Raw genomic sequence first — 10336 nt, 5'->3', positions numbered from 1 at the left:
TCTTCTTTTTTCTTTAGTTTTTATTTTTATTTTACTCTTTGTAAGTTTACTTTGGATGGTTCAAAATATGTTACTCTTAATTTGTTGTATTGAGAAGGTTGGATTGTTAATTTTTTTTTATTTTTTTAGAAGCATGAGATAGAAATTTTTGATGGAAAGTAAAAGTGAAAGAAAGTAAAGGAAAGGAAAAGAAAATCAAGTTTCTATTATGTATTTGGTTAGCAAGAAAATTTTTCAAGAAAGTTGTGTAAAAATATTGTTTTGTGAGTTTGGAAAGAATGAAAGTGAAAAGAAAGTGATTGTAATTTTCAAAACTACCCTTTTAATTATAACATTACTTTGTACTGCCATTATCATATCTCCATAATTATGAACAAAATTAAAATTTTAAGTTCAAAGATAAATTAATGGACATTATAGTATTTGTTTTCTGATGGTTAATAATTAGATATATGTGATTATAGGTACAAGTTTAATTAATAAAAAAAATTTGATCTCAAAATTCTTGAGGATAAAAGGTTGAAGTTAATATATATACTTTTAGTAATAGAAAAACGAAAAAAAAAAAAAAAAATTTGTACAGAAATAAAATACTTGTAACTAAATTAGTTTGGTACATATAATATACGCAGAGTTAAAACTAAATTAATTTGGTATATCTAAAATATATAGAGTTAAAATTAAATGAGTTTAGTACATTTAGAGCCCTAAAGTCATGAGAAGTCTATGTATACAAAATTATATATATGAATTAAATTATAATTTAAAAACTTATATACCTAAAGACACTAACTTAGTTTTTTATCCAACACTTTGTTACTAAATACTCAAATATATATATATATATATCAATCATTATTAATTGTGGAAGGAAAAAAATAAAATAAAATAAAATTTTAATTTTGATATAAAACTATATACAATTAAATTAGTATTTACATGATCTTATAAGCAATTTACAAAAGAATGAAACTCAATTGTTATAGAAGTTTGTGGAGAAAGTGAGGAGGGTGACATGAGAATAATAGGAAATTAAGATGTGAAGATACCACTTTCATGAGAAAGTAAAAGTAAAAATTTTGAGGAAAATTTTCTCTTTCACGCTAATCAAACTCCTAAAAATGTTAAATATTTTTCTTTTCTTTTCCTTTCTATCTACTTCATGCTAACCAAACAAACCCGAAGTGGTTGATTTTTTTCTTCATTTTCTTCATTTTATTATTTTTGGTTCATTCTTAATTTATTATTATTTTGAGTCATTATTGTTATTTTTTTTTTTCTTTTTCAGAAGTATCATTCTTCTTTTTTCTTTAGTTTTTATTTTTATTTTACTCTTTGTAAGTTTACTTTGGATGATTTAAAATTTGTTATTCTTAATTTGTTGTATTGAGAAGGTTGGATTGTTATATATATATATATATATATATATATTTATTATTTTTTTTACATTTCCTTTTTAGAAGCATTATTAGTATTTTTTTCTTTTCTTTTATTTTTATTTTTCCCTTTCTAATTGATGTTTAGAAGTAGTTGATTTATTTTATTTAATTTTTCTCTTCCTAATTGATGTTTAGAAGTATTTGATTTGGTAAGTTTCTTAATATATTATTTTGGGTAGGGTTTCGATATTTTTTTATTTTCTGTTGGACTTAATTTTGAATTGATTTTGAATTACCTATTTATCTATTTATTTTGAGTTTTTTAATAAAGAAAATCTAATTAGACAATAATTATTAATATATAAAATAATTATTCATTGATATATAAAATAAAATAATTTATCTAAAACTCTATCACAAATTACCATTTATTATGAGTTTTTTAATAAAAGAAAATCTAATTAGGCAAACATATAATTAAAGAAAATAAAATAATTTCTATAAAACTCTCAACAAATTACCTATTTTATTTTCGATAAAACTCTATAACATTATACAATGATATATTTAAAGAGTTTCTATAAAACTCTTCAAAATTTATTTCAAAATATATTTAAAAAATATTTATTAATTGATATAAAAAGAGTTTTTAAAAGAGTTTCAATCAAACTCTAATACAAATTACCTATTTATCTATTTATTTTGAGTTTTTTAATAAAGAAAAATCTAATTAGACAAGAATTATTAATATAAAAAATATTTATTATTTGACATAAAAAATATATATTTTCTCTAAAACTTTACCACAAATTAACAATTATTATGAGTTTTTTAATAAGAGAAAATCAAATAAGACAAAGATATATGTAAATAAAATAAAATAATTTATATAAAACTCAACCACAAATTACTTATTTTATTTTCAATAAACTCTATCACATTAGAGAATGATATATTTTAAAAGTTGTTATAAAACTCAAACAAAAATTACCTATTTATTTATTTATTTATGAGTGTTTTAAGGAAAAAAATATGTAATTAGACTATAATTATTAATATAAAAAAATATTTATTAATTGATAGAAAAATTGTTTTTAAAAGAGTTTCTATAAAGCTCTAACACAAATTACCAATTTATCTATTTATTATGAGTTTTTAATAAAAGAAAATCTAATAAGATAAGAATTATTAATATAAAAATATTTATTAATTGATATAAAAAATTAAATAATTTCTCAAAAATTCTACCACAAATTACCTTTTATTATGAGTTTTTTAAAAAAAGGAAATCTAATTAGGCATGAATTATTAATATAAAAAATATTTATTAATTGATTTAAAAAGCGTTTTTAAAAGAATTTTTATAACACTCTTACACGTATAACCTATTTATCTATTATGAGTTTTTTTAATAAAACGAAATCTAATTAGACAAGAATATATTTAAGGAAAGGAAAATATAATTTCTATAAATTCAACACAAATTAACTATTTTATTTTCTATAAAACTATATCACATTAATTTATTTATTATGAGTTTTTTAATAAAATAAAATCTAATTAGACAATAATATAAAATCAATAACAATAAAATATTTATTAATTGACATAAAAAGAGTAGTTATTTTTTATGGATAATTATTACAATATAACCGGTCCGGCCCATCCAGCATTTTAGTATTTATTTATTTATATATAAAAATATTTATTAATTGATATAAAAATAGTTTTTATAAAAATAGTTTCTGTAATACAATAAAAATTACCTGATAAAATCAATCACAATAAAATATTTATTAATTGATAAAAAAAGAATAGTTATTTTTTATGGATAATTATTACAATATAACCCGCGCAACCCAGTTATGATTATGTCATTATCTGGAAAAGACACATGTCATCATCATATTAATCTAAGAAGCTCAGCCAAAGAGTTTTCAGTATTTATTTATTTATATATATATAATATTTATTAATTGATATAAAAAAAAAATTTATCTATACTATTATTTAATATGTGTAAAGAGTTTCAGTATTTCCGTATTTATTTATTTATATAAAAATATTTATTAATCGATATGAAAAGAGTTTATATATATATATAACTCTATAAAACTCTCAAATCTACCTAATAAAATTCAAATTAAATTATTTATCTATTTATTATTAGGAATTTTTTAATAAAAGAAAATCTAATTAGACAAGAATTATTAATATAAAAATAATTATTAATTATATAAAATAAAATAATTTTTGTAAAACTCTACCACAAATTAGCTTTTATTATGAGTTTCTTAATAAAATGAAATCTAATTAGACAATGATATATTTTTTAAAAAATAAATATTTTCTAAAAAATTTTATCACAAATTACCTATATTAAATAAAACATATATTTGTGAGTGTATATATCTATATCTACATCTCTATACTATTATTAAAAGTGTAAAGAGTTTCATTATTTATTTATTAATATAAAAAAATATTTATTAATTAATATAAAATGAATTAAAATAAAAGAGTTTCTATAAATAAAATGAATTAAAATAAAAGAGTTTCAAATCATTATTAAAACAACTAAAATATAGGTAAAATAGGTAATTATTTAATAAAATAATTTACCAAATAATATAATAAGTTACCAAATTTTCATCATATGCATCGTACGTGCCTTTTCCTAGTATATATATATATATATATATATATATATATAATCTATTCATTCTCAAAACTCGTGCTTCTTTTCATAGGCTATAAGCGGATATATATATATATATGTACTGGCCCTGTCCAAAGCCCATCTAGGCTATAAGCGGATATATATATATATATATGTACTGGCCCTGTCCAAAGCCCACCAAAATCAAAGGAGGGGTCGAAGATGAGTCTGGATCAGGCCCATGGGATTAGGAGGCTTATATATATATATATATATAATCTATTCATTCTCAAAACTCGTGCTTCTTTTCATAGGCTATAAGCGGATATATATATATATATATATATATATATATATATGTGTGTGTGTGTGTGTGTGTGTGTGTGTACTGGCCCTGTCCAAAGCCCATCAATCAAAGGAGGGGTCGAGGATGAGTCTGGATCAGGCCCATGGGATTAGGAGGCTCACGTTAGCTCTCATCTTATTATGCCTAGGTGCTTCAATTATGCTGGTCTCAACTGGGCCAATCTTAGCCTGAATGATATAATAGACCTTTGCACTTTTATTAGATGGGCCTTCATTTTACTCCATTCACTAAGCTTTCTAGAGCCAATTATAAGTTGCAAATGAATTTGAGATTAATTAGCATAATTCAGTACCCTCTTCAGTTAAGTATTGATCTTGCGTACTCAGGTAATTACTGAGCACTGATCTTGCCAACTCATGGTGTTTGAAAGGGTGAAGTGAACATAATAGATGTGGCTGCATCATTAGAAAGGGTGATGTGAACATAATAGATGTGGCTGGATCAGGCCCATGCAATACGAATTTTTAAACCCTGTATATGTTTTAATTAGTGGGGCCACAAGCATGCCAATGTGGATACGAATTCTTAAATTCTGTATGTGGGGTCAATAGGAAATGGGTTTGGGCAATTTCTTAGGACAAAGTTAACCATTATTGAAAGGTACTGTAGCTAAATATGTCTTTAAGAGGACAGGTAATGTGGGCATTGAAACCATTAAAATGCCGGATGTTAGGGTCGAATGAGTTCATTGTAGGGCACCCTTCAACCCAATGTCCTATCCTTCTTGGCGGGACAGAGAAGCAACCCCCTACCCCCACAAAAAAAAACAAAGATTTATTAAAAGTTGCTTTCATGAATTGGGTGTGTATTTATTCAATGTTGTGATAGCTAAAAAAGTTTTTTGGTCCGTCATTGTTCAGTGGCTTAGTTGATAGAGCGCACAGTTTTTTAAGCGGGTGTACTCGTGTTCAAGTCTCCTTCAACTTCTCCCTAATTTGCCAAAAAAAAAAAAAAAACTGCAAATTAGATTATGTAAAATTATCTATTTTGTTCTTCTGTGAAGGTGACTGCATTTTTGGATTTCATGTATTTATGATCATTTTCAGAGCATTTTGGATTTCATGTTTTTATGATCATTTTCAGATATTAAAACATATTAAACACCTGCTTAATTTTGATTTTCATGATTTTGTGAGCCTTTGGGATAATTATATATAATACATTTCAATTGTTAAAGACAAATTAACGAAAAAAGAAAAATGCTTTTTGTAGACAAGTTTTGTACTTGCTCCAGACCCTTATTTGTGAGGCATCCTTGAATGTAACTAACTTTGTTGGTGTACTACTTAAATTCTTGTGATGCTGCAAATCTTTTTTATATCAATACTTGCCAAAATCATCCAAACATAAAATATTACTAGCCTTATTTATTGTATACAGTTTTGCTCTATTTTTTTCTATATCAAACTTATATAATAATTCATTCGGAAAAAAAAAAAAAAAAAAACTTTTGTCCTGTGTTGCACTAATAATAATTCTTTTACTAAAGGTGAAGTTGTGGTCCAAATTTTATTTTTGTCTAGTTGCATTGCAACTTGATTATAACTTTAAATAGACTTTGTGTGGACGAACTAATTATAATCCATTTTTCTTCTGTAAGCCACGAACCATGGTGGTAGACTCTCTTATAGAACATGAATCAACACTAAAAGCAGTAGTTTAGAGAGGGAAAAATCGAGTTTGGGAATCTTAATTAAATTGTACATTAATTTACATTGATCTTTATCTTGTGTGGTGTTTGTCGTAACCTTATATAATTTATAATTTATAAATTAAAAAAAAAAAAATCCTAACAAGTTATTTCTCGTGCAATTGTTTTACTTCCAAACTAGCATTGAAGCAGCTGTTCGTCTGTTGCCATGGACAATGCACTGCCACTATTGTTCTTACAGTTGTACATCACAACATAAATATATATATATATACAAACTAATCATTTTCTCATGAGGAGTATGATATATTTAATTGAAAATCGTTTGAATGTTATGATTCTTTATAGATTCTGATTTCCAAATTATTGAAGGAAAATGGTCCACGTGGAGATGTGGGATTGGAAAAAGTATAACGGATAATTCAATAGGGTAATTAAGGCAGTGTTGGGACCATATGCAAGACTGGAGCTGGCAGTGATAAAAGAGAATTTAAGATTGGTGGAGCCCACTGTCCTTTCCAATTGAATATGAATCTCCAGTCTTGGGCTTGTTGGGCTCACCACAAACCCTTAAATTAGTTGATATAGTTGTTTTCTATTACAGGCTTTTGCTTTGTGGGCCTCAGTTCTTGTCCTTTTCACATAACAAATCAACAAAGATACAACTCCACGAGCGCATAGGCCCACCGTAGTAAATTGAACGTGCCTCTTTTGAAATTATCACTGAACATACCATACTTTCTAATAAGCTTGGACTTTGTGGCCCACTTAATATCCAGTGGACTCTCGTACTCTTGATAGATGGATTTGGTTGCGCCACGTCAACTACTCCAACATTATTTATGCAAATTTCAGGTACATGATTAGTTCCGAATCAATTTAAGTTGTTGGTTAGCATGGGGACAAGTTCCATATCCTCTGCAGTTTTTCCTTTTTCTTTTTTTTTTTAAAAATATTATTTTAATTTTTACATTTCAAATATCTTTAAGTATTTTATAATCTACCACCGAACACGTGTAATTTTTCATCTTATACCGCACATTTATTATAATATTTCTCAGAAGGTGGCAGCAAGAAAATTAGAATTGTTGACTTCTTACATGGGCAATTATCGTAAATTTTTTCTGACAAAGGCCGCAAGAGAATTCAAACTCCGACTTTCAACTTGTTAGTGTGAATGTTGTAATTAGGCTATATCTATAGAGTTGAACTACTCTCCACTTGATTTTCGTGGTTTTGTAAAGACAGAACTCATATAAGCGTGTATAAGCCTTGGTTCATGATATATATATTATTGAAAAAATTGATACTCCCCCTATTCCAAAATAATTGGAAATATATATATATATATATTTAGAATAAGCAGTAGTAAATTTGAAAATAAATACGAATACATAATAAATATTAAAAATAATATATTTTGCGAGTGCATCAGCAAATTAAGTTTGTTTGGCGCAATCACATAATCTAGTTGAGTTCTCAAATGAATTAATTTAAATTCAAATTCATATTGAACTTGAACTTAGAACCACACATGAACCAAGCCCAAAAATGAATCAATGAAATCAAGATAATTTCTTGTTTGATTTTGTTGGATTACTTATTTGTAATCCTAATAACTATTGACATTATTTTTGACTTCAGAGTTTGCCCAATAAAGTTTAAGTGTTATTGGGCTGTGGAGAGTTTATTCAGTGACTTTGAGTGCTACTCTTTAAAGTATACAATTTTCTTAGTTATTTACTTGTACTGTTTCAGATAAAGAATAATCACATTTAGACTCTCCATATATTTTGATAATGACTATCTATTGAACTAAAAAAACAAACAATATAGTAAGTACGGGGTATTACAATATAATAATTTTTGATATTTTTGATTTTTGATAACTCATTGGGTACTCATTTTAATTTTTGATAACTCATTGTAGGGTTTTTCATCACAATTAAATATATTTTTAACATAATAAATTTACTTATTTTAATCTGATTTAATATGTTGAAAAATACAATTATTGTGTTTAAAAGTAAAATTAAATGTGTTAACTTAAAATTCCTAATTAATGAGTTGATAAGTTACAGTGCCATTACACCAAATAATCATTACAATAGAAGATCCAAACTCCCAATTTACGAAGAGTTCCGAAATTTTTCTTAAAAAGGAAAAACAACATATAACAGCTTGGTTAGGCAACAAGTTTACATTTTATTAAAATAATCTATGGAAGTTTGTTTTTGTAAGACCTCTAATTGTAATCAAGAATCTAAAAAGAATCTTGAAAATGCGTGACCCTTCATCCAAGAGATGTTTAATAATCAATTAAATGAAAGATTCAATAATGAATTTGATGGGTTGGAAAGATTCAATAATCAATTGGAGATTAACTTGAGACATAATAATTTTTTATTTTTTTTGCTTAAATTTCAAATCATTGCTCTCTTCTTTGTTGCTTTCAATTGACTCTTTTCTTTGTCCAAAATATCTGAGTAAATGGTTTTGATGTTATATGAAATACAGTGCATGATTTTAATTTAAACAAATATGGTATAAAAAAAATCCACACATAAAGGAAAAAGTTTCCTTTCTTGATAAGGTAAGTAAGACAAAAGGAAAAGAAAATTATTTTTTAATTTTATAATTTCGCAATAAATATATTCAAAACATTCACTTTTTTTTCTTACAAAAACTTAGAATCGGATATAAAAAAGTACTACTAAATGACAAGGTTTTAATCATTGACACAAATTGATAACATAACATCACATGGATGCCATTATGAAGAGAAATTATTATATGATCTGGTATCTTTAATTTTAGCCAAATTGTGATTTAAAACTTAAATAAATATATTAATTTTTACTCAAATAGTAATTGACCGGACCAATGAGATAGTGTACAAATTATGTGGTAAATCCACCTTATGTTGTCCTACAAATATTAACCGCAGAAGCAAAGTTTTGGAAGGCATACAGAATTGTTGAAGTAAAAGAATGAAGTGTATATTGACCCGCCGACAGTGCATAGTAAAGCAAGCATGAGAGACACACCAAGCTGCACTGTGAAGCTGTACGTGGGCATTCAAGAAAAGGCAACTCATTTAACTGGCTTTGATCAATTCAACCATGGTGGACAAGCCATTTATTAATGTACTTTGTTTGGCAAGCATAAGTCATCTCCTCTGGTAAATCAGAAAGAAATGCTGTACCAAAGTGAGATTTTGTTGAATCTTTTTTTTTTTTTACAAGGTAAGAAGGGTTGAAAGTTAGATTAACAAGTAGAGGGAGTCGAAATTTGGCATTCCAAAATACACGGGAAGCACTAATCCACTCGAGACACTAATTCACTAGAGACAATAATTCACCTTAGATTAGTTGGATAAGGTGGATTTGATTCTGATTATGAAAGTTCCGACTTTTTATATATATATATTAACAGTTGATAGTAATGGTCCTGTTTGGATTGGCTTTTTAAACGCTGCTTTTGTCTTTTAGGACTTAAAAGTTGTTTTGTGTAGTATTTGGCTAGTTTTTAAAAAGTATTTTTGCGTCTTAAAAGAGTATTTTAGAGAAACTGGTCCAAAACAATCTTTTAAGAAATACACAAAAAGCTTTAGGTCTTTTAATGAAATTTTTTAAATAGCGAGTGTACCTTTTTATTACCTAACAAATTAATATAATTCCAAGTGGACTGCTTAATTTTCTTCCGAAAGACAAAATTCACCATTGCATTCTTTGCATCTGGAGCATTCTACCGAAGAAAATTCTAAAGATTATTATCATCATATTTCTTGATTTGCTTGTGAGGCTATGAAAACATACAGATAATAAGACATAACTACTTAATGAGAAATTATTAGAACTCTTTCAGTTTATTCCTGAATATTTTCATACGCAACGAATGTTGTTATCTCCTTAATTTAACTTTATCCGTTGAACTTCAACAGCTTTCAATGAATAAACGTTTCATCCCATATTCACAAATTTTTTTCTTTCCCATTTCAGTTTATCAATATATATTGATGTTGAAAAAAAGAAAGAAAACTAATAATAAAAAAAACAAATAATTGACAGGAATGAATAAGTTTGTTATTTCTCATTTTATAGACATTAACAATGTGAAAAGAAAAAGAAAAAAATTTAATTCATGAGATTCATTGTAAATGAGTGACAAAATTTAGTATTATCACAAATTATATGACTTTTAATATCATACAATAATTGTGAAATTTAGATTATGAGAAAGTAATAATTCATTGACCCTAGTTACAAAAAATTTCAAAT

The sequence above is a fragment of the Cornus florida genome, unplaced genomic scaffold (assembly GCF_030987335.1).
Source record: "Cornus florida cultivar Cherokee Brave unplaced genomic scaffold, ASM3098733v1 CherokeeBrave_3.0.0_Hap2_Chr11, whole genome shotgun sequence".
Classification (NCBI taxonomy): Eukaryota; Viridiplantae; Streptophyta; class Magnoliopsida; order Cornales; family Cornaceae; genus Cornus; species Cornus florida.
This window is presented reverse-complemented; position numbering follows the sequence as displayed.